The 27,394-nt window shown below is 35.6% G+C and overlaps 1 pseudogene; it reads left to right on the forward strand.

Moving 5' to 3' along the window:
• Positions 1-5,855: 5,855 nt before the first annotated feature.
• LOC119873804 lies at positions 5,856-5,977 on the forward strand (annotated as a pseudogene).
• Positions 5,978-27,394: the final 21,417 nt, after the last annotated feature.

Genomic DNA, 27,394 nt, shown 5'->3' on the forward strand with positions numbered 1-27,394 from the left:
TGATGTATGATAAGGTTGTAATTTCATTCTTTGCATGTGGATATCCACACCTTTAATCAAGGTAGTTTTACATGACCCAACAAAGATATTTGTTTGAGAAAGTTTTAGAAAAGAAAGCACCCTCAAAAAAATATGATGATGAAATATTTATTAGGGTGCCTGACTGGCTTGGTCAATAAAGCATGTGACTCTTGGTCTCCAAGTCCTGAGTTCAAGCACCATGTTGGGCATGGAGCCTACTAAAAAAATAATAATAATAAATTAAAGTGTCTTTTTGAATACATATATATGTATATATATATATACATATATATATATTCACAGACTTCTCCCCAAAGAAGTACTGCTCTGTACAGAAAGCAATAGCTTTTTCCTCACCTAAATAGCCAGACCAGTACATCTCAAACTTGAGAAGTCTTTGATCTTGAGAATACATTCACTGAATCCAGTGATGAGAAGTGTCTATCCTCCTTACCAAAACTTAAACATCACTTGGGGTGCCTGACTGGCTCAGTCAAAAGAGTACGGGACTCTTGATCTCAGTTGTGAGTTCAAGCTGATGTTGGGTGTAGAGATTATCTAGAAATAAAATCTTTAAATAAATTAAACAATATCATTTGAGATGATCCCATGATCAACACAAAATCAAACATGAAAACTGAAATTGCCACATTTGGTTATAACGTAGGCATACAAACAGCTCCAAATATACTTACATTTTTTGAAGATTTTCATCAAAAGAAAATACAAAGTTTAAAAATTCTTATAGAGAATATATCTGAGGATCATAGCGGTCTTGGATTCTAGTTGGAGAAATACTATAGCAGGCCATGCCAGGAAAGAGCTAATCTTAAAATATTTTGTTATATCCATAAGTGACATTCTTGCAACGTAACCAAAGCCAAAATGTGAAGAATACTTGAAATAGACTTTGTGGGAATGGCTATGAGTGCCAACAGTATTGGGATGGTGATGTTGAGTTCTAAGTGCTGATTTACCATGGAGATAAGAAATCACATACTCACCAATTTGTTACTCTTTAACATTTACTTAAAAAAACATTTCACAAAGATATTAATAACTCTATTTGGTCTCTGTCCATTTCAGACTAAAACAAATATGAAAACTATTGGCACATAGAAAAAATAGTGCCTAATGGAGCAGGACTTTTAAAGCAAATTTCCCAAGGGTACCATAATGCAGAATGGAACTGAAATCTAAGTAGATGTCTTTGTTTTGTATATTAACTTAGTGAAACAGGGTATTACTCATCCCCAAATCTTGAACTGCATTATCTTTTTCTTTGAATTGATTTTTTATAAGTTAGAGAACAAGAAAATCAAATGAAAAGATATATTAAAATTGAGTATATACCAGTGGAGTTGCAAATATATATAATGAGATAAGGAGACAATTAATTTGTCCTTCAGAGCATTTTTGTAAATAGTATCTATTAAGTCAACTATTTATTAAAAACATGTATATTAGGGGCACCTGGGTGACTCAGTGGGTTAAGCATCTGCCTTCAGCTCAGGCATAAAGAGGAGCGGATGAGATTTTAAGAATGCCTTTCAAGGTATTAGATTTTTATTTTACAGACTGCTCTAATCAAGTTGGAGTTAATCAAACCTATATAAAGACTCATAAGAAATTGAACTGTTCCACATCTAATTTATCATTGTAACATGTAATATAGTTTATTTCAGATTATTTAGAGATTAACTCATAGAAGTTCATATAGAAAGCTTACTCTAACAAAAAAATTGTCTAGATCCATTAACTTTAGGCTCTATAAATAGTAGTAATACCTGGAAGATTGCAGAGCGATAATAGGAACATAAGTTAGAAATAGTAGTATTGTTGGTTTTTAATTGCTATTACTTCAAAAGACTGAATATTTATGTCTGAGGGTTTGGTTTTAGTATTTTGTTGGGGATTTTTTCTTCTTTCAAAGCATATATCATAACCCAAAGTCAGTATAGACTTTGAACATATTCTACAATTTTTAAAGGGTATTTGGATATCATATAAATAAATTGCCAAATTACTTGTATTTCTAATTGAAATTATCAGTTTTGTTCTCAATTGGTGGAAATGTTAGTATCACCATTAAAATGTATTTTAAAATGTATCTTTTGGAGTGCCTGGGTGGCTCAATCATTTAAGTATCTGCCTTCAGCCCAGGTCAGGATCCCAGAGTCCTGGGGTCAAGCCCCGTGTTGATCAGCAGGGGGGGGACAGGTTCAGTGTGGAGCCTGTTTGCCCCTCTCCCTTTGCCCCATCCCCTGCTCGTGTTCTCTCTCTCACTCTCCCAAATAAATAAAATCTTCAACAAAATAAAATATATATTTTATTAAAATCCAAACTAATAAAGGAGAAACAATGGATTGACAAAGAGTAATAAATCTAGATGAAGGCAAGAAAGGAGACAGAAACTAGAAGAGGGTGGAACACAAAAGAAAGGACAAAAATGTAAAATAATTCTAAACTCAAATTATATCAACAATTACAAAAAGCTTTTATTAAAAATTTCTTTCTTTGGTTCCCCTCAGCTTTTCAATGGGCCTTTGGTTCTGAGGTACGATAGAATTTCTAAACCATTTATAGCACCATTTCTTTTTCTTTTCAGTCTTTAGGCTCATTGCACTTTATTATTTACTTTTCTATTTTCCACCCTTTTCATTCTAGTGATCTTTGGCAATGATTCCTTTTCCAAACAGTAATTCTTTTTTTCTCTCTTTTTTTAAATTTAAATTCAATTAGCCAAAATATAATACATGATTAGTTTCAGATGTAGTGTTCAATAATTCATCAGTTCCATATAATACCCGGTTTCATCACATCACATGCCCTCCCTAATGCCCATCACCCAATTACCCCATCCCCCTCCAGCAACCCTCAGTTTGTTTCCTGTAGTTAAGAGTCTCTCATGGTTTTTCTCCCTCTGTGATGACTTCCCATTCAGTTTTCCCTCCCTTCCCCTGTGATCCTCTGCATTGTTTCTTATATTCCACATACGAGTAAAACCATATGATAATTGTATTTTTCTGATTGACTTATTTCACTCATCATAATGCCCTCCAGTTCCATCCATGTCGATGTAAATGGTAAGTATTCATCCCTTCTGATGGCTGAGTAATATTCCATTGTATACACACCACATCTTCTTTATACATTCATCTGTTGATGGATACCTCAGCTCTTTCCACAGCTTGGCTATTGTGGGCATTATTGCTATGAATATTGGGGCGCAGGGGCACCTTCAGATCACTACATGTTTTTCTTTGGAATATATACCTAGTAGTGCAATTGCTGGGTCATAGGGTAGCTCTATTTTCCACTTCTTGAGGAACCTCTATATCGTTTTCCAGAGTGGCTGCACCAGCTTTCATTCCTACCAACAGTACAAGAGGGTTTCTCTTTATCCACATCCTCTCCAACATTTGTTGCTTCCTATCTTGTTAATTTTAGCCATTCTGTTATAAGGTGATATCTCATTGTGGTTTTTATTTGCATTTCTCTGACGCCAAGTAATGTGGAGCATTTTTTCATGTGTCTGTTAGTCATGTGTATGTCTTCTTTGGGGGAAATGTCTGTTCATGTCTTCTCTCCATTTCTTGACTGGATTATCTTAAACAGTAATTCTTTATTGGATTTCATATCTCATTAATTTTATCAGCAATATTTTATGGACTTCTTATAACTTCTGCATCTTTTTCTTCCTCTCTTGAATTCCATTTTTCTCAAAATCAAAATGTAATCTACTATCAAAGAATATAAAATTGAAATTTTTCTACAAAATGATTTTGCTGAAACAAAAATCTTTGGAGTGCTAATTCTATGTCAATAATAATATGCTTAGAACTGTATTTCTGTCATAAAAGCAAAAATCTATCTTCATTCTAATTGTATTTCTTCCATCTGTTTGGAGTTTTATGATCATTTGCTTTTTCCTTCATCTTCATGTCCCTTTATAAAATGAAGTTAGTAAGATGGCCTTTGATACACATTTAAGAAAAAAACTATTTCAGAGACTTATTCTTTTTTTATGGTGAAAAAATTTATATTTAGATTTAGCCAGCTGGACTCAGTTTAGATGATTCCAATTTTCTTGGCACATCCAAAGCATCATAGCCAGGAGCTAGTCAAACATATGCCTTCTTCTCCCCATCAGGCCTAATCAGGGTGTTGACCTTGGCCACATCAATGTCATAGAGCATCTTTATAGCCTGTTTGATCTGGTGCTTGTTAGCCTTGGCATCCACAGTGAACCCAAGTGTGTTATTTTCTGCTTTCTTCATGGCTGACTCTGTAATGAGGGGGAACTTGATGATAGCCTAATGGTCAAGCTTGTTTCTCCTGGGGGCATTCTTTCAAGGATATTTGGGCTACCTTCTGAGACTCAGTCTTGGGCTATGGTTAGGTAAGTGACATGCAGATCTTTTTTGTGTGACCATGGTCACCTTTCAGCATTGCTTTCTTTGCCTTCAAAGCCTTTGGGATGGGCAGGGGCTTCCTTCTCAACTTTTGGTGCCATCTTCATGAAAGGGCTCAGAGAACTATTCTTATAGTTCCTTTATATTCCCTCTGTTATATCTTTGAAAATAGCTTTCCATTACATAGACAATAGGTACATAATATCTATATAATATAGATATAGACAATATTAAAGATATCTTTTTTATTTTCAAAAATAGTTATAAATGCTTTATGCTTGCACATGGTTTTCAAAAATCAAACACCTACCAAACGATACATCTAAAAAGAACAATTCTCCTTATCACCACATACCATACCCAGTTACTGCCCACCGGGGCAACCATTTTCAAATTTGGGGTCATTTATAAAATTTTTTCTGCATTCCTAAATATGTGTATGATGCCACTTCTGATTTATCAGTTTTTTCATGATTTTTTGGCTCTTTGATGTGATCTATTTCACTTCATCTCCTCCCCCATCATCCCAATAGGGTCATAGTCAGTGCTTACATTGTCACCAGCTATAAATGTTATTGGGTAAGTAGTGTACTACAACTACTTTTCCTTACTTCTAGAAGTTCAGTAGAACAGATAGATATAGATATACATGTAAAAACCAATAAAATAAAGAGCAAGAAAAAAATCACGAATTCAATTTTTTAGTAAAAGGCAGAAATTGAGATACTGTTTTTGCTTTGCTTAATTTTTAAATCCTCTAGGATTCAGTTTTCCTTTTGATGGAACACATAGTCTATTAATTCTAGTAATTGGTTCTTTGAATGATTTAGAGATGTAAAAAAGTTTTTGAAGACAGAATGTGGATATAGAACAAGTAACTGGCCTAGCAGAGAAAAGGCAGCTACAAATAATGACTGCCAACCAAAAAACTTGCTCTGTTTTACTTTCTGGGAATATTGTCCTTACATCTGTTCTTAAAATCACTTCTGAGAAAGGCATAGGAGAGAATTTTTCTTAATATTAGCAACTCCTAAAAAAAAAATTAGCAACTCCTTCCTATTGTTAGAGTTGGGGGTTCTGGGTGGAGCCTTTAAAAAGCAGGCTTTCAGTTTCTAAGGTTTATCAGCTCCAAAATGGCAATCCTATAGGTATATATGTAATGCCAATAAGCATATGATACTGTGAACCTTGGATCTTCATGCCAGTATCAGAATTCCTGTATTACAGCAGTAGACTTGACTGCTATTGACCTACAATTCCATCTTGATTGCTAACTCACCACGAGTCTGAAGTGGTGACTTAAAAACAATACTTCCTTTTCTCAAGCTGCACCTCATTATTCTTTAATACACTTTTCTTTGTATTAGCATACCAAAAATGCATCTACCGAAAATATTAGTTTCATATATGTAGGTATAGAGCTTTGCGCAGTGGCAGTATCATAGCCAATGAGGTTTATCCGAAGCGTGATTATTGCTATATATGTAGGTATAGATAGATATAGCATATAGTAGCAAAACTTCTGAACATCTAGGCAGAGAGAAAGTCCAGAAAGTTTTTATTTATAAAGGAAAAATAATCAAATAGCTATTATACTTCTCAATAGTAATGCCATATGCAAGATGGTAACAAGTGGCAAAGAACACCTGTTCTATCAGTCACCTACTGCCACAAAATGCCACTGTAAACGATACTGATTTATTTAGCCCATCAGTCTGAAAATTGGCCAATTAGGCTGACTCTCCTCTGTGATTTTTTTTTTTTTGGTCTCAGTTAAGTTCATCTTTATGTATGGGGGTCACTTGGCTATGGGCTAACCTAGAATGGCTTCATGTGGATAAGGATAACTGGGGTAAGTTCGTTCCAGGCAATGGCTGAACATTTTTGAGTAAAACAAGGGCTTTTCAATACCCTGCTTGTGTTGTATTTGCTAACATTCTGTTTGCCAAAATAAGTCATGTGACTTGAGCCCTGAATCAAGCCATACAGGAAAGAGTAAAGAATTAGGGTCTTTTTGTAGTCTACCATTTCTATAAACTCAGAGCTCCATGCTTTATTTTATTCAAAATAAAACACAGACATTTTCAAACATTGAAGTACTATTTAATACTCATCACTTGTCTTTAGGAAAATTACTAGAAAATGTTTTCATAAAAAGAAGAAAAATGACTCTAAGATGAATTATAGGATACAGGGATGCCTGGGTGGCTCAGTGTTTGAGCATCTGCCTTCGGCTCAGGGCATGATCCCAGGATCTGGAATTGAGTCCCACATCAGGCTCTCTGCAGGGAGTCTGCTTCTCCCTATACCTAGGTCTCTGCCTTCTCTCTGTGCCTCTCATGAATAAATAAATAAAATCTGTTAAAAAATTATAGGAAACAACAAATAATGATGAGAAAAAAATGAGTAAAACATTATTAACAAAATTCATTGATTTTTTAAATTAATTTTTATTTATTTATGATAGTCACACAGAGAGAGAGAGAGAGAGAGAGAGAGGGGCAGAGACACAGACAGAGGGAGAAGCAGGCTCCATGCACCGGGAGCCTGACGTGGGATCCGATCCTGGGTCTCCAGGATCGCGCCCTGGGCCAAAGGCAGGCGCCAAACCGCTGCGCCACCCAGGGATCCCTTTTAAAAAAATCTGTATCTAAAAGTACAAGTTGTATCAAAATGTAAGTTTGAAGAGAGAAAATAAGTGGAAGTGAAATACAAAAGGAAGTAAAACACATTGAACTTTTATCTTTTGCTGAGGGTTTTACTCTAAATATTTTGAGAAAAAAAATATGTTTAGTATAATATGTATCCAGTAGAGGAAAAAAGAAGAACAAGGAAAACTTAATTATTCCAATAAAAGTCAGGATAGAAAAATATGAAAGCATGTAAGTGTAAAACATGAAATAAGATGGCTTACGTAGCTACAAACATAACAGCATTCAAAATAAATATAAATGGGTAACACTGACAGATAGAATTTTTAAAAACCAAGGCAAGTGCTCTTTATAAATAAGACTAAACCAAACTGGTACAAAAAAGTTAAAAAATAAAAGAATAGGAAAGGTAGAACATAACAAGGTTAATATAAAAAATAGGCATTTTAGAATCAAACAGAATTAAAACAATACAGGAAATTTACAGTAATAAAATTTTCAAACCTAAGATTAATATATATCATGAATATATGTTCACCTAATAACATGTCTTCAATATATGCATAGCAAAATTGATAGAACTTATAGAAGAATTTGAGAAATTTATTATCAGTAGAGTTTAACCTCTCAAAATATCAAGTAGACAAAAACATCATTACATAGAGAAAATTATTAACAATCAAAAACTTGATTTAAAACTCATTCTTTTTAAACATTGGTGAAAGGAACATTTACAACAATTGACAAAATAGTAGACCACAAATGAAATCTCAACAACTTCCAACAAATTACTATTATTCAGCTTATATTCACCACAATGTAGAAAAAATGAGAAATCAGCCATTTGAAAGACACTATTCTTTTGAAAGGAATAATATAATTAAGATATCTTATATACTTTTTAAAGCTTCAACTTTTGATTAAGAAAAAATTACCAAAACACATATTGAATTTTTACATCAATAACTGCTTAAAAATACATTGCTTTTAAAACAGTTGATATATTACATAAAGTTCACATAGAAGGCCAGTATTTAACAACTAATGTCTCAAGTTCTTAAACCTTATAAAAGTTCAAGTAAATAAATCCTCAGAGCTCCATTAAATTCCTACATTCACTATGTTCGTGCAGACTGTCAGTTGTCAACATTTACAAATTAATACAAACCTTCCATTCAGCCTTCCCTTCCTGCATCATGTTTCCAGAAATGTTATATAAAAGATACAGTAATAAAATAATAGATAGCTATGCTCTAAAATTAGAAAAACTCTGAGCAAAACAAAATCTATGTGAGGAAATAACAAAATATTTGAAGAATTGAAGCGAGAAATTGTAGCCCAGATACACAAAATTAGGTACATTTTAGGAAATATGAGCCATACCAAAGGTGTTGTATGACTGGAAGTGATGGAAACAAGAAACTGATCCAGGATGTGGACTGGGAGTGTTGCTTATTGGCATTAAAAAAAAAAAAGACAATTTCCTAACTTGATCAAGCATGTTTTTTTAAAAAAAGCTTTAATAAAAATCATGCTTAATAATGAGATATTAGAATTTCAATTAAACAAGAAAATAAAATAAGTTTGGCTGCTGTTTGCACTAAAATACATTGTATTAGAGATGCTAGTCCATGAAATAAGAAAGAGAAAAGAAATGAAAATGGAAGAGATGAAACTATTAACATTTGCAGTGATATGATCAACAATTTAGAAAATCAACTTGAGAAATTTTAGTCTAGCCAGGTGGTTAGACACAAGATCAACACAGAAGCTCCCATAACTTTCAAAATGCTATTGGTATCTGATTAGAAACTTTCATTTTTTTTTTCAAAAATTTAACTTATAATAGTAACAAAAAGTACAACGTACTTAGGCATAAACCTGACAATAAATTTGGAAAACCAGTAGAGATACAATTATAAACTTACTGGGGACTTTAAGGAAGGCCTAAATAAATGGAGAGATAGATAATGCTGAAGAACAAGAAACTCAATATCTCTTATTAAACTTACATATTTCATTCTATCATTGTATTTTTACTCTACATAACCTCCATTAAGTGGAGTTTGCTGTTGTTGTTGTTGTTATTTTTAGAGAGAGAAAGAGAGTAGAAGAGGAAAGGCAGAGAGAGAGGGAGAGAAAGTCTTAAACTGAGCATGGAGCCCCAAACAGGGCTCAATCTCACAACCCTGAGATGGTGACTTGAGCTGAAATCAAGAGTCAGATGCTTTACCAACAGAACCACTTAGCTTTCCCTCCATTAAGTGCAATTATTGTTCAACCACCACACATTTGCCAATCACTCAAAAAACTTTCACCTCCAGACCTCTCTCTTTAGCCCATTAAATAAATATTTTTTTGAGCATCCACTTTGTCTCAGCACTTAAAGAATTTTCAGAACATGTGTGAACTATCTACCTGATATCTACATCTGGATGTCCTCATATTTAATTTGTTCAAAAGGAAATTCATGAAAGAATCCTACATCAATTAAGATTTTTTGGCTGTAGAGAGAACTTCTAAGTAAGATGCAGGTTTATAGCTCTTTCACCTCAAAGTTATCAGGAAGTAAATAGTCCACTACTAGGCTGGTGGCTCCATAGCCATCAGACCCCTTACCTCCTTTCATCTTTCTGGTCCACCATCATCAGTGAATGGTTCCCATCCTCGTGGTTCCTTTTTTGCCCAACTCATCACATCCACATTCCAGGCCAAATAGTAATGAAGGAGAAAGGGAAGAGGACCAAAAGCTGTTTTAAAGAACTTTCTCATAAAGTCAATCTAATAACTTCTACTTAATGTCACTGATCAGAACTTAGTCACATAGCCTTTTCTATTTGAAAAGAAGGCTAGAGAAAATAATATTTGCTGAGCCCCCTTCTGATAAAGAAGAAAGAGAAAATCAGTGTGTGATAAGTAACTGACATCACAAAAAGTGGTGACAGTGGTTGATTCTGGAGACTTGAGGCCAAGTGTAGAATTGGAACTTAGTTTTCACTGTAAATTCTTTGTATATTCACACTACACATGTCAATATTATCTTCAACATTTATTTCAGTCTCCATATTTATCTCACAAGGCATCAAATCACGTCAGTTTTATTTCAGAACTGACTCACACATCTAACCTTTTCTCTCCTTCCTTATTGCTAGTACCTTATGTTAGCCTTCGAAATGTCTAGTAGGACTATGGCAATGGACTGTTGTCTGGCCTGTCAATCATTGATTGTTCCAGATTACTGCCCACTCTTCAGCTTGCCACTGGTTATTATATGAAAAACAATTTTAGTATGTCGCTACTTCCTATAAGGCCTCAACCTAGATGCTCAACAAATATTCTTTTTTTTTTTTTAGCTTATTGACTAATTTTAAAAGCCTACCAAAAGGAAAATTTCATGAAACAAAATTAGTAATCAAATATACAGAGATTTCTTTTCAGCTCTTCTAGTGACTCGGTGACCCTGAATAAAAATTATATTCTTGAATCCCACCTTGACAGTATAAAAATAAAGATACCACACTAACTGACAGGAGAATAATAATTGCAGAGCATATGGAGGCTTTGAATTAAACTTCAAAACATTAGATCACAAGTTTCACTTGTTGTTTAACTACCATTCAGCAATGAACTATTCTCCATTTGCTTTGAGCAGCTGTCAAATAGTTGTTTGACTTATACCATAATTTGGCCAACTATAATTCAGTGATTGCTACATTAGAATTTTAAGGATATTTGAATATGTATTAAGTCAGTGATCACAAAAATAACACGTTTTAAACAGACTGAGCTTTATTTAAATTTTAGTAATTCAAAGAAGGAAGGGGCAGAAATATATCTCCCATCAAATTTTATGCTTGGTTAGTATTCAAGAAAATACAACAGGAGTGCCTGAGTGGCTCAGTCAGTTAAGCATCTGACACGTGATCTCAGCTAAGGTCTTGATCTCAGGGTCATGGGGTCAAGCCCCACATGGGCTCCATGCTGGGTGTAGACCCTACTTAAAAAAGGAAACAAAAACCAGCAGCCTATAAATAAAGTCATCAATACATCTTAACTTGAATACTTTCATAATAAAAAGACCATAACACATTGTACACTAAATGGTGGGAAATGCATAGCACCAAAATCAGCAAAACTTTTTTTTGAAAGAGAATAAGAAAACTGAAAACATTTACAATGAAAATGAAAATGTACATAATACATTCTTTTAATAACTTGCATAATCGGTCCTTATTCTTCTTATCACAAGGAGATCTATGAATAGACAAAATTTTCGTGTTACCCTTCAATACAGCAGAAAAGCCATCATTGGCATCTTGAGTAGGATAATGCTAGCTAGTATAGGAGAACCAGACATAATGCAGAACTGGTCCTAGGCAATAAATACTTGTGGGGCCCAAGTTATTGAAATAACCCCAGAGTTCGCCCAACACCTACCTTGATGCTTCTACCATGTAAAGTGCCACCCCAGATAAGGACCACTGTTAGGACTCTCCTCTTCTTCTGCCTCTGAGATCATGTAATACCACTCTTTTGCAAGTACACACTAGCCATCCATCTTTGGGGTATGAATCTTCCATCAGATTCATCAATGCAAAATTGCTAACTTCTCTGAAACCTCAGGAAGACACATTCTATAAATGATGAGTTTAAAACACCCAGACTACCTTTTAAAGGAAGAGCTCTTCTACCAAAGAGTTGTTCTCAAAAGTACACTAAAGACTCTTTCTGGGGGAAGTCTATTTTACTGAAACTCTTGCATAGACCAAATCTTAACTTCATCAACTAGAAATAGACCAAATGGGAGTAACCCTTCTCTGAGTAAACCTGTATTGCTATAGGCCAGAGGGCAGAGAACTATTCATATTAGAAGAATCCCTTTGTAGCAGGAGGCGATATATAGAAATTGACACACATGTATAGCTGTAAACCATTCTTGCACATTGTTAGACAATCTTTCATTTTTACAGAGTAAAGCGTGTATTTCCCCCACCCAAAGTCCTTGGGCTCTGTGATTCACATTGGCATATTGTTTATTGAACTAGACACTTTCTTCGGAGATCTCAGGGTCTCAAGAATATGGGATTATTTGGATAAGTATCCTCCAAATAAAAATAGTTTTTAAAAGATTTAACTGAAAACATGAAAGCTTGATAGGTAAAAATGCAAAAAAAAATTGTGTTCAAATTGCAAGGTTTTTTTGTATGCGAAAAGTATTTACTGACACGAAAAGATACGTGAGACATATAATTGACTCACACTACAAAATGGGATGCATGCTAGGATGCTATTTTTTTTACAAGTATGTAGAAGTCAAAAAATTAAAAAAAAAAGTGCTAAAATGAACTTGTCTCCTACCTCCAGTCCTAGAGGTATGTGACCTTGAAACAGCCACTTGACCACTCTAAACTTGTGTTTCACCTGAAGTCCTGAAGTAAAGCAAAGAAAGGATAAAATCAGAAAAAGTCATTAGCTTTGGAACCAGTTCATATGGAATTTGTACCAATGTTGTAACCTTCTATTTTCCTTTTGGTGACCAGTACACAGCTGTTAGGAGAGGCTCAGTTAAATGTCACATGACAATTCATGTAATTGGATTAGTTGGATGCAGTGAGTATAGGTTATTTTACTTTAAACAAGATAATGCAAATAAATAAATTAATTAAATTAAATAAACAAGATAATGCAAAGCCCGCTGCACAGTACCTGACACATAGAAAAGAAAGTAGTCCAAATTTTTTAATTATAATTGTCATCATCATTATTGATCTTATGACTACATGACCCATAAAAATTTGTAAGACTTGAAATCATCACAAAACTTCCAAAGGAGAGTTTGGAAACAATACTAGAAGCAAGATGTCTTAGACCAATTTTTAAAATAAATAGCAGCTTGATTAAAATCTGGTAGCCTGAGGATCTGAAGAGAACAAAAAAATTAAACATCTATTATCTATAGTCATTCTTCCTGAACTCTAGACTTTAAATTTAATGACTTAGAGACAAAGGATGTTAAGGATTTGAAGTCTTGTCTACTTGTGAGATTTTTTTAAATCACAAATCAGCAAAAGCAACTAATATCCATAATCAGAAATAATTCCTGAGCAAACACCTCAAAACTGCTATGTTAATAGGCATACCTTCCCCTCAGGGGATTTGTAACAATGAGCAGCTTTCCCCATAGGCTTTGGAATGATGTTTCCAAGATGCAGAAGGCACAAACAATCTGCTAATAAGATTCAGCAGGTTGAATTTTGTTTCCTCTCTTTGGACTCTGCTCACATTCTTAGCTGTTGATCAGTTTCTGGAAGAGAAAAAAAGTGTGGTGGATAAATTCAGACAGCTCAGGTTTGCGTGAGAGACCAAATATAATAATCATAGAATTCAATAGCCCTAGTGAGGAATGTTTCTCTGATAGAACAAAGTAAAAAGTTGATTCTCTAGGAAAATTAAGAAAAAAGGCATAAGCCCAAATAGTTGTTATTAAATATTAGAAAAAGTGGCCTTTCTCTTTCTGCTCTCAGATCTTAATACCACTACAAATGGAGTCAGTGGATTAGTTTCCAAGAAGAATTAATGCATTCCTTTGTAACCCTAAAAACCAAATCAGAACTCGCTTAGAGATTCTATAAAGAAAGAAATAATCACCTTGCGGGACAGGAGGTTATTTGAAGAATCAGATCACTGTAGCCATTACTGAAATCTCCATAGGCCCTGTCAATAGAGAACCCATAAAATCCTTTAAAACCTATGAATGCTGTAACAGCTCTAATGAACACAGAAAAAAAAGGAGGCATTCTACTTCTACCAAAAATCACTATGAAAGTAAGAAACAGAGGAATGCATTTTTCCATGGAACAGGAAAGAATTACAATAAAATGATAATGATGAGAGTGACCATATCTACTGAATAACTACCATATGCAAAATGTATTCACATTTTAATTCCCACAAAAACCCAATGTGATAAGCATTATTTGCCCCCATTTTCTGAAGGAAATCCTAATTCATATGTAGTAACTGTTTTCATTAGATTAATACTGTTTTGACAAACAAACCCAAAATCCCTGTAGCTTACCACAATAAAAGTTAATATATATCCTACATTAGAGTCTAGGACAGCCATATTAGTTAGTGGCCTTCCACATGGCCATGCAGGGATCCAGGCTCTTTCCATCTTGTAAGATTAATATACCCTAGAGCCTCAGAATCTATAAATCGCATCAGTTCCACTCATGTTCCATTATCCAGAACTCAGTCCTGTGATCACATCCAATTACAAAGGAGGCTAGGAAACGAGGCTTCCTGTTCATAAGGAAAATGAAATGCCAAGAGGCTGTTTCTGGCATCAATTAACTTTCCACAGAATTAGTGAGCTTATGGGGGCACCTGGCTGACTCAAGTGGAAGGGCATGTGACTCCTGATCTCAGGGCTGTGAGTTTGAACCCCATGCTGGGTGTAGAGATCACTTAAATAAATAAAAACTTACAGAATTTGTGAGCTATAGAGGTAGGGCTGGACCAACACAAAATAAGCACAATAATGAGAAAGAACAGCACAATCATTACCTTATGGAACTCAAAATCTATAAAGGCAGGCATTAATTACACCCAAAAGTAGAGTTGTAACTATGGGGAACACAGTAAAATACAAATTCATGGCTATAAAATTTTTTTGAAGGAGGCTTAGAAGGGAAAATGTCTGAACTGAAATCTAAAAGATGAATGGAAGGAGCACCTGGGTGGCTAAGTGGGCTAAGCATCTTGTCTTCAGCTCAGGTCATAATCCCAGGGTCCTGGGATAGAGCTCTACATCAGACTCCTTGCTCAGAAGGGAGTCTGCTTCTCCCTCTCCCTCTGTGCTCTCTCTCTCTCACGCTCTCTCTCTCAAGTAAATAAATAAGTAAATAAATAAGTAAATCTTTAAAAAATAAAAAGTGAAGAGGGTTCCAGACAGAGGAATAAGCATGTGCCAAGGCCCATTAATAAGAGAGAAACTGTTGATCCTGAAGAAACTGAAGCCCTGTGGCTGAAGGGGAGAAAGAACAAAGCAGATAGTGGGGAGATGCTGGGCCAGGTCAGCCACGTTGGTCAATGCTGCCTTTATCTTCAGACTCAGGTGAACCATTTAAGAATTCTAAGCAAGAAGTTTAATTGACTGCATTTGTTGGTTGACAGCATCATTCTGTATGCATTGCAAAGCATGAATTCATGATGGTGTCCAGGGGGTGCACAGAGACCACTTGAGAGACTATTGTAGCTGATTTAATAAGACAATGGTGACTTGAACCAGTGGTGGTGGTGGTGGAAAAAAGTGGAAAGAGAAAAAAGGACTGGAGAAACATGGGTGAATTATACAAATTTTTGTGACCAGTTAATAATAATAATAATAATATAGATATTAAAAGAGCTCTATTCCTTGCAAGCCACTCTCCTCTTTATCTTTCTTTGCAATATAAAGTTAGATTCTCTTTCTCTCAGTCTCCTTCCTCTTTTTTTTCATAAGAATCTAGCATTGTTTAAATTTGCCTTAAATGTAGAAAGTTCATAGAGATCCAAACACATTTTCTGAATTTACTTAAGAAACAACATTCTTTGGTTGCATCTGAATGTCCTAGACTGTTAAAATAGGATAATTTTGTGAATAGAAAATTGGATGGGTGGAAAATTTCTCTAATTTTGTTGTGATTACCGAAATTAAATTTATTATATGACATGTCCTTCTAAATAAACACTACAATACCCTGAGGAACAGTGTTTTTGCCTTATTTTGGCAGTGGACATACATTAGTCATTCAGATCATGGCCATGTGATTCGGAAGTGACCCATATTCTGTTGTACTTTTGTATTAACACCTGAATTGCCTAGTGATTTTTTATTTTCTAATTATTATTTTTCTCTCTATAAAAGTAATAAATACTTATTAAAGAAAATTTAGGAATGTTGAGAAAAAAAAACAGAGAAAATGTACCGCTATGGTCCATTTAGGTCATTTGTAACTTTTGCTTTGACAAATAATGTTCAGATAAATATCTGTCTTTGCGTTGCTTCATTGATTAATTTTTTGGATTGCAATGATTGACTTATTACATGAGAATCTTTTCACATATTCTCAAATTGCTGCCCAGAAAATGTGTGCCAATGTATATACATAGCAGCAGTATAAAAGAATGGCCCTTTCTTGGAAGCATTGACTATGACTTTTGCTAGGTGTCTACCAATTTGAAACATGAAGATTGCTGTATTTCATTGTTTAAATTTGAATTTCTTTGAACACTAATAAAATTCAGTAGTTCTCTATTCTCTCTTTCCTCTTGCCACAGCAGCCTGGGGATTTTTTTTTAAGTTTAAGTAATTAATTGATTTTTTTAAAAATATAAGTAATCTCTACACCTAATGTGGGGCTCAAACTCACAATCCTAAGATCAAAAGTTGCATGCTCCACCAACTGAGTCAGCCAGGCACCCCCAGCCTGGATATTTTAAGTGGGGGGTCCATATTACTAGCTCACATGTCCATTTGCTATTGTGGGAACATCCATCCTTTAAGTGGTTCCCTGGGATGTCACACATGGGAAGACGCACAAGCCACTGAATGTCATTGGGTATCTGCCATTTTCTCCTTTTCCCTGACCTGACTTCCTTCAGAGATATCTGTAGCCAAGTTTTTAGTGCTCTACTCTGGGAATGTATTCTAAGAAAATAATTATAAATCTGAGGGAAAAAATACATACAAGTAGCTCTTCCCAATATTATCTGTAATAGAAAAACCAAAAGGAAAGAACAATTTAATTTTCCATAGAATAATATTAACAATGGTATACCCATCTTTCCAATGCTATTCAGTCACTAAAAATAATGTTTAAAAACACTATGACAAGGCAACAAAAGCAAATATGGGACCTTTGGGACTACATCAAACTACAGAAAAAAAAATCAACAAAATGAGAAAACAACCTACCAAATGGAAGAAAATATCTGCAAACCATATATCTGATAATGGGTTAATATCTAAAATATAAAGAGCTCATATAACTCAATAGCAAAAAGCAAGCAATTCCCTTAAGAATGGGTAGAGAATCTGAATTGACACTTTTCCAAAGAACACATGCAGAAAGCCAACGAGTATATGAAAAGATACTCAACATTACTGAATATCAGAGAAATGCAAATCAAAACCACAATGATATATCACCTTACTCCTGTTATAATGGTTATTATCAAAAAGACAAGAAATAACAAGGGTTAGCAAAGATATAGAGAAAAAGGAACCCATGTGCACTGTTAGTCGGAATATAAGTTGGTACAGCCACTGTGGAAAACAATATGGCAATTTCCCACAAAATTAAAAATAGAACTGCCACATGACCAGCAATTTTTACTTCTCAGTATTTATCCAAAGGAAATGAAAGCACTAACTCAAAAAAAATATTTCTGCCCCTATGCTCACTGCAGCATTATTTACAATAACCAAGACATAGAAATGACCTAAATGTCCATCAATAGGTGAATGGATTTAACAAAAAAAATCGTACTACACACACACACACACACACACACACACACACGCACTGGAATATTATCCAGCCCTAAAAAAGAAGATCTTGCCATTTGTGACAGTATGAATGGATCTTGAGGGTATTATGCTATTATGCTAAGTGAAATAAGTTGACAGAGAAAGTCAAATACTGAATAATCTCACTTAAAAAAAATTTTAACTCATACATATAGAGAATGGATTAGTGATTGGCAGAGGTGGGGGATGAAAGGCAGACGAAATGAATGAAGGTGGTTAAAAAGTACAAACTTCTAGTTATAAAATAAGTCATGGGAATGCGATGTACAGCAGGGTGACTGTTGTGTACATTTGAAAGTTGCTAAAAGAGTACAAGTTAAAAGTTCTCATCACAAGGGGGTAAAACTGTAACTGTGTGTGATGGATACTAACCAGACTTACAATCATTTCGCAGTATATACAAATATCTAATCATTATGTAGTACTATGCCAATTATATCCCTATAAAAATAAATAAGTGATAAATAAATAAAAGACCATACCAGGGGTACCTGGGTGGCTCAGCCAGTTAAGCATCTGCCTTTGGCTTAGGTTACAATCCCAGTGTCCTGGAATCAAGCCCCGCATTGGGCTCCCTACTCAGTAGGGAACCTGCTTCTCCTCTCCCTCTTCCCTCTCAGCCCCATTCATGCTTACTCTCTCTCTCTCTCTCTCTCTCTCTCTGTGCATCTTTCTCCAATAAATAAAATCTTTTTAAAAGTGAATAAATAAAAAATAAAAGACTATAAAAATATAGGAAATGTTTACAACATAATGTTGAAGAGAAAAGTAAGGAATAAAATCATATAAGCAGTGTAAGCTACTGTAGTAGATCTCAGAGATGACAGATGACATCAGAAATCCTACTTGTTTTATCCATACCAAATCCATGCTCATTTCAGAGAAAAAGAAACATCTGCTAATTTCTGCCTCTATTAGTAGAAAATAAGTTCTTCATCAGAGTAATACAGCTAAACTTGCCTAACTCCTAGAGGTATTGATATAACCTAAAATTAAAAACCATGTGTTTGAGGCTTGATTTTTATTTACATCCATAAAACATCTTCATTTTATTTTTTTTTTTTTCATTTTATTTTTTTAATTGAAGTGGTAGTCAAAAAGATATTTAAAAAGATCTTTTTTTAAAATGTTTTATTAAGTAAACTCTCCCCTCAATGAGAGTCTCAAACTCACCACCGAGATCAAGAGTTGCATGCTCTGCTGACTGAGCCAATCAGGTTCCCCAAAACATCTTCATTTTAAAAGACCATTTCCATCAAGAGGGTTCTCTCAGCTTTCCAATGTATCATGATTTGTAGCTGCCAATTTGAGTAGATATTTCTGGGAATCACACAATAAAACCATTCATGCAATGATATGAAGACTTGACAAGTAAATGGACAGCATGCTTCGTGTTATTTTTCAGAATTTGTTGAGAAGTTATTAAACCCCCAAAACACACTTCAGACTTATCCCCAAGCACCCATTCCCTGGAAGTAAATTTATAACTTTAATTCATTTGTGTGGTTTTAAGAATCCAAGATATATCTTAATAAATAAGAGAGTAAATTTTAAGTACAAAATAGAAATTGCTCTAGGAACTATTTTTTCTATGCATTATTCTTCATGCATGTTTCATTTACTATTTGGTAGTAAATACAGTGTTCCTCGTTTATTTATTTTTTTTTAAAGATTTTATTTTATTTATTCATGGGAGACACAGAGAGAGAGGGAGGCAGAGACACAGGCAGAGGGAGAAGCAGGCTCCATGCAGGGAGCCCGACATGGGACTTGATCCCGGGTCTCCAGGATCACACCATGGGCTGAAGGTGGCGCTAAACCACTGAGCCATCCAGGGATCCCCAGTGTTCATTGTTTAAATATTCTTCATCAGAGATATACCCTACCTGGATTCAAATTCCAAATTCATTCTTGCTAGCTGTACTTTGGTCATATACTTAACCGTAAGTTCTCAAGTTCCCTGATCCACAAAATGGGCAGCTATTCCTTTGGGGAATACACATATACACATATATACTCTGTGTGTATGTGTGTGTGTATATATATAATTTCTTTAGTGGAATGTGTATTCTCTTCCTTTGGGGGCGATGTATATATTCACTTCTCTAAATTATTTAAAACAGTGACAGAGAAAACCAATAGCCAAAAAAAATTAGTTATATAAACAAACTAAGGAAAAAGACAAACTAAGAAAAAAACAGACTCAAATACAGAGAACAAAATGATGGCTCTGGGAGTTGGGGGAGGATGGGTGAAATTGATAAAAGAGATTAAGATTACACTTATCTTAAGCATTGAGAGATGTATAGTATTGTTGAATCATTATATTGTACACCTAAAACTAATGTAACACCGTATATTAATTTTACCTGATTAAGAAAAATTATTTATAGGTGAAAAGTAAGAGAATGCCAAGGGAAAATAAGAAGTATATGCAGTGCTAAACAAGAACATCAATCAAGGCAGAAGGCCCAGAGTTCAGAGTGAATAGGGAGGGACGTCCTATGGATAAATGAAAAAGAGAACGTCCACCAGGGTAGAGGGTCCTACAGCTAACACTCAGAGCCCCATGTCCGGGTGATCACTCTAGTTACCATACATATATAAATGAGAATGTTCAAAACTTGACACAAACCATCTCCAAGGTAGAGAGCATCTTCATGAACATGCTCTAATGTCCAAAGGCTTACCTCTTTTCCTTTTGGCACCCCTAAATCATGCAAGAGCCAGTAGAGTTTCATAAACTTCCCTCCCTTTTCTCTTCTCTTTCCTTTTGTTCTCCTCTAAATGTGTCGAATGTGATAAAGCACATTTTAAGGAAGCTCAGAGTCTCTGCCTTTGTTCTGAGCACTCTAAATGGTTTTTGTACAGAACTGTCTTTTGAAGTGGAAACAAAAAGAATCTTAACTAAAGTTCAGTTTTAAAATTCAAAACCAGCACAGTTACCATAAGTACTGAATGCAATGATTTCTTTGAAATGCTTAGCAGGATGTGTATCTAAACATCCAACAGATGCTAGTTGGTGGTGGTGGTGACTTTATTACTATGCTCAGGGTATTAACTGGCCTCTTGGTTCCCTGAAGAAATTAAGTTCCCCATCAAGCAGAAACCACTTGCTCTCTCTGCATTAGATATAGGAGAAAATATTTTTCTTTTCCCATTCAAAACCCTAGGAAGATTAATTCCTTTAGCGAGGTCATAGAAGTTTAGAGTCTCAGATACAAAGACTGCCTCTAGTAGAGATTTAAATTAATTATCTCTATTGAAAGGTTTGTTAATAATATAAAATCTATTTATGCAAATATAATTTCTTTGCCTGGTCACCATGAATAAAAAATTGTCATATTGTTATGAATTATAAATAAGTAAATTATTATGCCAGCTTTATGGTTTCTTTGAAGTTATTTTTCAATATACTGAGAAAAACTCTTTCTTTTCAATAGACTCAGAAATATATAGCACTTAGGTTATCCATATGATGTATTATTTATGGTTAAATCTATAATAGGATTATCCTTTCATTTCTTCCCTATAAATTACTGAATACTCTTTTCTGTTATAGCCATTTGCTATTAAGCTATTAAATGTACTTTGTAAGTGGAACAAGATGGTGAAATATGCTTTGAACAGACCATATTGTATTTTTCAATTCATAATTAAGTTATGATATAAAGTCCTTTCTATTAAGACGCAAAATGACTTAGTGAGAAAAATCTGAGATTCCTAATCTGGATTTGAATCTGAACTGAATTGCTTAACTTCTGAATGGCCTAAAGCAAATTCCTTAATCTTGTTTTGCCTCTGTTTTCCATTCTATTTTCCCCATCTATGCAAACTTGAAAACAATTAACAAGGCTTTTAAAAATAATTCAATTAGTCAATTGTAGTAGACTCGTTGCATGATTTGGAGGGCCGAGGGATTAGCTTCCTGGCACCTATTTCTCCTTTCTAATAGCAGCCAAATTTCATGTTGAAGAATTAACTCTACCCCATTCTATATGGTCTGGTGGGACTCTAGCTTCCCCTAGACAAGGGACACACCCATGTCCCCAAATGGACCATTCAAATACTCTCTCCCTGGGTGAGTGAAACAGAAATTGGAAATGTTTACCATTTGATGTTTCCCCAAGTAGCAGGGTCCTAAACCCATTTGATTTATAAAAAGTAAGGCCCCCCCAAAAAAGTAAGGCCCATATCGAGCTTTCATCTCCAGGGCAGCCTGAATGAATCCGTCTCCAGCTTAGTTTCTCAGCTCCCCATAAATTATGTGAGCGTGTGAGAATTTCAGTAGATTCCTCCCAGCTTAGGTTAGCCAGAATTATGTGTCTCTGTTCTTTACAACCAAAGAGCCCCCACTGACAGATCCGTCTAATTTTATTGAATGTTTTCTCAGGGCAGGCACAAAGCAGGGGATTGTGAGGGCTACAGGGATTCATAAAACATAGTGCCTGTTTATTATAACTCACTGGGGAAACAGAAAGATCCATAAAAAGACAGCACTGTATAAGGCAATGGGTAACAAGCCCCAAATGAGTAGTAAAACAAAACTTGAGAAGGCGGTGCTTTATTGTGGTAAAAATATGGACTTTTGAGCCCAACACTGTGTGCCTGAGTCCCAACCCTGCCACTTTCTATCTGTGATGGGCACATTTCTTAGATTCCGCCCCCCTTTCTCCTGGGGCAGCAAATAAGAAAGCAGATTTTCAAACGATCTGTAACCTGCCAGGCACCCCGGATATATTAATTACTAACGATCGCTGTGAGGTAGGCATGGTCAGCAGTTTCACGGGGTGAGCCATGCTATATAAAAGCAAATATTCCCTGCAGGCCTAATATACACCCAGCATTGTGCTAGATATACAATTTGAATCTTAGAACAGTCCTATTTGGCAAGAATAATTTTTCCCCTTTTAAAATTGTGAAAACTGGGGATCCCTGGGTGGCGCAGCGGTTTGGCGCCTGCCTTTAGCCCAGGGCGCGATCCTGGAGACCTGGGATGGAGTCCCATGTCGAGCTCCCCGCAGGGAGCCTGCTTCTCCCTCTGCCTGTGTCTCTGCCTCTCTCTCTCTCTCTCTCTCTCTCTTATGTGTGACTATCATAAATAAATAAAAATTAAAAAATAAAATAAAATTGTGAAAACTGAGACCTATAGATGTTTGGTAATTTTCCAAAGGTCATGTAGCTGGTAAGGGACAAATGCTGGATTTGAACTACATCTGTCTGAGTCCCGGTTCTATATCATTACCAAAGGATGCTTCCCTTATAGTACTTTGGAGTACTTGGAGTAGGATTCCAAGCAAGAGGAATACTATGAGCAAGGCTCTGGATCTGGATCTATCTGCTTTCATCCCCTACACATTAGTAGCATCATCCTGATAACCTCCTCAAACTCTCCACTCTCGGAGACAGGCCGAGAAGTCAGTCACATTAAACACAGACTTTGTGACCAGTTCATCTGAAGCAAGATGTAGTCTAGATCTCCATTAGTCATAGCAGTGAGGGCACAAGGTAGGCACATCTGGGATGTACCCCCGCATGTAGATGAGAATTGGGCTCAGAAGAGCCACAGTGGTTGCATGCTGCCAAGAATTTGCTACTTTATTTTCTCCTCCCTTTAATGAAAAGGCAGTATAAACTCTAAGATCGAGCACCCTGTGAGAATAAAGGATTCCTACTGGCCCAAGTCATACGGTTCACTAAAAGTGAACCATTCCCTTGAGATCTTTCAGCTTAGATCTAGAGAAACACCACAGGAAGCTGCTGCTGCACCAAAGTGACCTGAGGGAGAGTCCAGACATCTTCGGATCCTGGCAGCTACATTTCTATGGGTTGTCTTGTGAAGCCAGGATCTGGCTTTTCCCAGAAAACTTGAGGGAATGATAGCCAAATCTTGTCATGGCTATTCAGTAAAGATCTCTTCTAGAAGACTCATTAATATCTAGTAGCATCTTCTCAGTTTTACGCTGATTCCAGTTAGATGGCCAACCACACAGTGATTGGGAGACTAGTATTAACTGCCTTATCCTGCTTATTACTTACAGGTTTCTAAGATCAATTAGTTACACTAGCATGGGAAAGAAAAAAAATCCCTGTGCTTTCTGTGTCTTTGCGGTGGCCTAGATTGAATAGTGGAAAATGTCTAAAAAAAAAATAAATAAATAAAATAAAATAAAATAAAACATATTATTTAATGGCACAAACTTTTCAATCATTGTGTTATACTGATCATACAGCTGAATGTGATAATCTTTGTTTTTAAAGATTTTATTTTAAAAAAATAAATATTTTATTTTATTTATTCACGGGAGGCGCAGAGAGAAGGACAGAGACACAGGCAGAGGGAGGAGCAGGCTCTACGCATGGAGCCCGATGTAGGACTCGATCCTGGGACTCCAGGATCACACCCTGAGCCCAAGACAGACGCTCGACCGCTGAGCCACCCAGGTGTCCCTTGAATGTGGTAATCTGTCATTGCTTACATTTTATGAACAGGGTTGCATAGTTTAGTGGATCCAGTAAGTCAAAGTTGTATAATATTTAACATAAATGTTGTTCACTCACAAAAACACCCAGCAATTGTGCAAAGCATAAAGTAATCATCAGAGTTACACCATGAGAGGTATTAAACCTCTGGGGAATGAAGTAGATTCCTTAAATCAATTGTCTATTATGTGTTGAAATAAGACAGCCTCCATACATCTCGGTCATTCTTTTCTGATTCTTTGTTGTTATTGTCAAAAGTAACAGTAGGTTAATGTTTAAGCAAAATATCAATCCTTCCATTTATTAGTTTCATAGAAAAGATGATGAAACCTAATATTATTCTGTTAATTTATTTTAATCAGATAGTAATACTTGTTCTTAGAATTTATCTTCATAGACATGAAAGATGGATGAACTTAAGAGTTTATGACTTGGCCTAGAAAATAAAATAGCCAGAGTTACAAAACAAGTAGGCAATAAAAATGTAATCTGTGTACTTGCTGGTGTACTGACCTAGACATCCTCATGACTTCGGGACCCTAAAGTTATATACTCAGGAGTCATGCTCCCAATAGTCACCATATACTTTTTATAGCATCACTGATCTATGAAAACAATTGTTTTGAACTATGAAAACAACTTAAAGAAAAAGCTTTTTCATTTACTATCCCAGCCTTGATTTACCTACACGTGGTTTTATTACCCTTACAATCTTTACCTTTCCATCCATATTTTATCCACAGTATTCATTATCTACTGCTACTTAACCAATTACCCGCAAAATGTAGCAGCTTAAATCAATATTTAGTGACTCGCAGTTTCTGTAAGTTGGGACCTGTGCCGAAGGCAGATGCTCAACCGCAGAGCCGCTCAGGTGTCCCTCTCCTAGATAATTCTAAAACTGACTATAGATGTCATATATATCTTGTGAAACATTTTTAAAATGTCACCTATGAACCATGCTATTCCTAAAGGAAAATAAATATACATGTGATTGAGCAACACATAGTAAAATTAGGTGTACATGTAGACACACATCCTTTCACACTTGGCCAACTTCTTCATGTATGCAGTTCATAAAGCTGTAATCATCCACTTCCTCTTCCGCTAAATGAAGAAAGTATGAGCAATACTGACCCTCATCTGTGAATTATTCAGGGTTCACCAAAGTATGACAAACGAACCCAAAATCTAGTAGCCTAACACAATAACAGCTTATTTATATGTCACACTGGGTGACTTCTGTCTCCTTATGCAAACAAGCTAGGACAGCTGAATCCTGACACTAGATATTGTCACTGTTGGTTGCCTTGAGTGAAACTTTCCAGTATGGTTCTCCTGAAACAGCCAAAGAAATAGAGAGCTAAAACTTTAATCTGACTTATGGACCAGGTTGCAGAGCTGTTTTGTGCCAGTCTGGTAATAAATATCTGTAAGCGTGTCAATATGTGATTTGGTTATAACATATTACTTGGTAGAAGGAATGGGCTAGAGAGGAAACCTATAATCTTCATCTAAATGGTAAAGTACCTTTTGCTATAGTTTACTTGTGGATTTAAAAGAAAACTAAATTTATAGGCTGACTTTGCATTTGGGTTTTGTTTTTTTTTTTAAGATTTTACTTGTTTATTTAGGAGAGAGATGGAGTGCATGAGAGAGCACAAGCAGGGGGAGGGACAGAGGGAGAGGGAGAAACAAACTCCCCACTGAGCAGGGAGCCCAATGCAGGGGCTTGATCCCAGGACCCCAGGATCACCACCTGAGTTTCTTAACCCACTGAGCCACTCAGGTGCCCCGGACTTTGCATTTTGAAAGAGGATAATTAATATCCTATTATTTTCACCACATTCTAAAAGAATGGAAATCAGAAATTCATGACATTTAAAAATCAGATTAATAGCTGTATTAGGGAAATCACTCCAAAAAAAAATCTAACTTTGTAGCTTTCCTTTTGACAGATCATATCCTAACATGTAATGTATTAGACTATTCTTCATAATTTATAAAAGGTAATTTTTCTGCTGATTTTATTTACTAAGTAACAAATTCTGTGTAGACCTACCAGTCATGAGTACAAGTCCAAAAATCATCTTAAAAATCTAAACCCAGATACAAACCACTTGTCACTGTCTATTTAATAGACATTCATTTTTACGAAGGCTTCCAAGAAGCATAGTCACCTTCTGTACCTAATATTTATCTGATCCTTATAATATAAGCAGATGAAGTAGATAAAGCAAATGACTTCACTTTCTATAAAGACAGGAATCAATATTTCAGCATTACTCTTTTGCTCTTGCAATTTTACCATTTTTCTCTTTAGTATCCCAATGGGAAAGTTAATTCAGAAGTTGTGTTGCTATATCCTTCAGCCACGTCTTGTGTTTCTGGAAGGTGTGGTGCACATACCATGGAGCAGCAGGGAGGGTGAAATGTCTTTCTCTAGCTCCCTCCTTTCTTCACACATTTTGTTAGGGAGTTTAAATTTCAAAGCTCTAGATTGAGGTTCTTAATAGTTTTCTTTAAAACAGATGGTAGAGAGCACCTTGGTGGCTCAGTCAGTTAAGCATCTGCCTTCTGCTCAGGTCATGAACCCAGGGCCTGGGGCTTTCTTCCCCCAGCTCCATTCCTGCCAAGTCCCTGGGGGTGGGCTGCCTCCATTAGAGAAGACCCCGGCTTTGATCAGGTGGGCTTCTCCATTCAGCTTCCCTCTCTGCATTCTGGTGACTTCTCCATCCCCTTACCTTTCAGGCTTCAGGATGTTACGAGCTCCTCACTGCTGCCAGTTCCAGGACACAGTGAGTCCTTTGTGCTTTTAACCCTGCTTTATTTAGTTAATTATTAACCTTTATTAAAGTCCTTATTAAGTTAATTATCTGTCACTTATATTAATTATTGGTTTTTAGTGAATTCTTCTCAATCACCCATTTGGACGGACATTATTTACTTTTCTGACCTTAGGTCATCTGATGTCCTATTTACTTGATTATTTACTGTTTGTCTTTCCTACTATAACATAGGTTCCATGAAGTCAAGAATATCTGTCTCTTTTAGAACAAACTGAGGGTCTCTGGAGGAGAGGTGGGCAGGGGATGTAGTATCCTATTATAAGGAGGGAGCAAAGTGTTACAATTCTACAATCTACCACAAATATCTCTGTCATTTCAAAATATTTCCTTAGTATATAGAGAGACTTTCATTTATGGAGCACCAAATATATACAGGTGCTAAGTGCTTTCTCATGAAGT

This window comes from Canis lupus, chromosome 10 (assembly GCF_011100685.1).
Source record: "Canis lupus familiaris isolate Mischka breed German Shepherd chromosome 10, alternate assembly UU_Cfam_GSD_1.0, whole genome shotgun sequence".
NCBI lineage: Eukaryota > Metazoa > Chordata > Mammalia > Carnivora > Canidae > Canis > Canis lupus.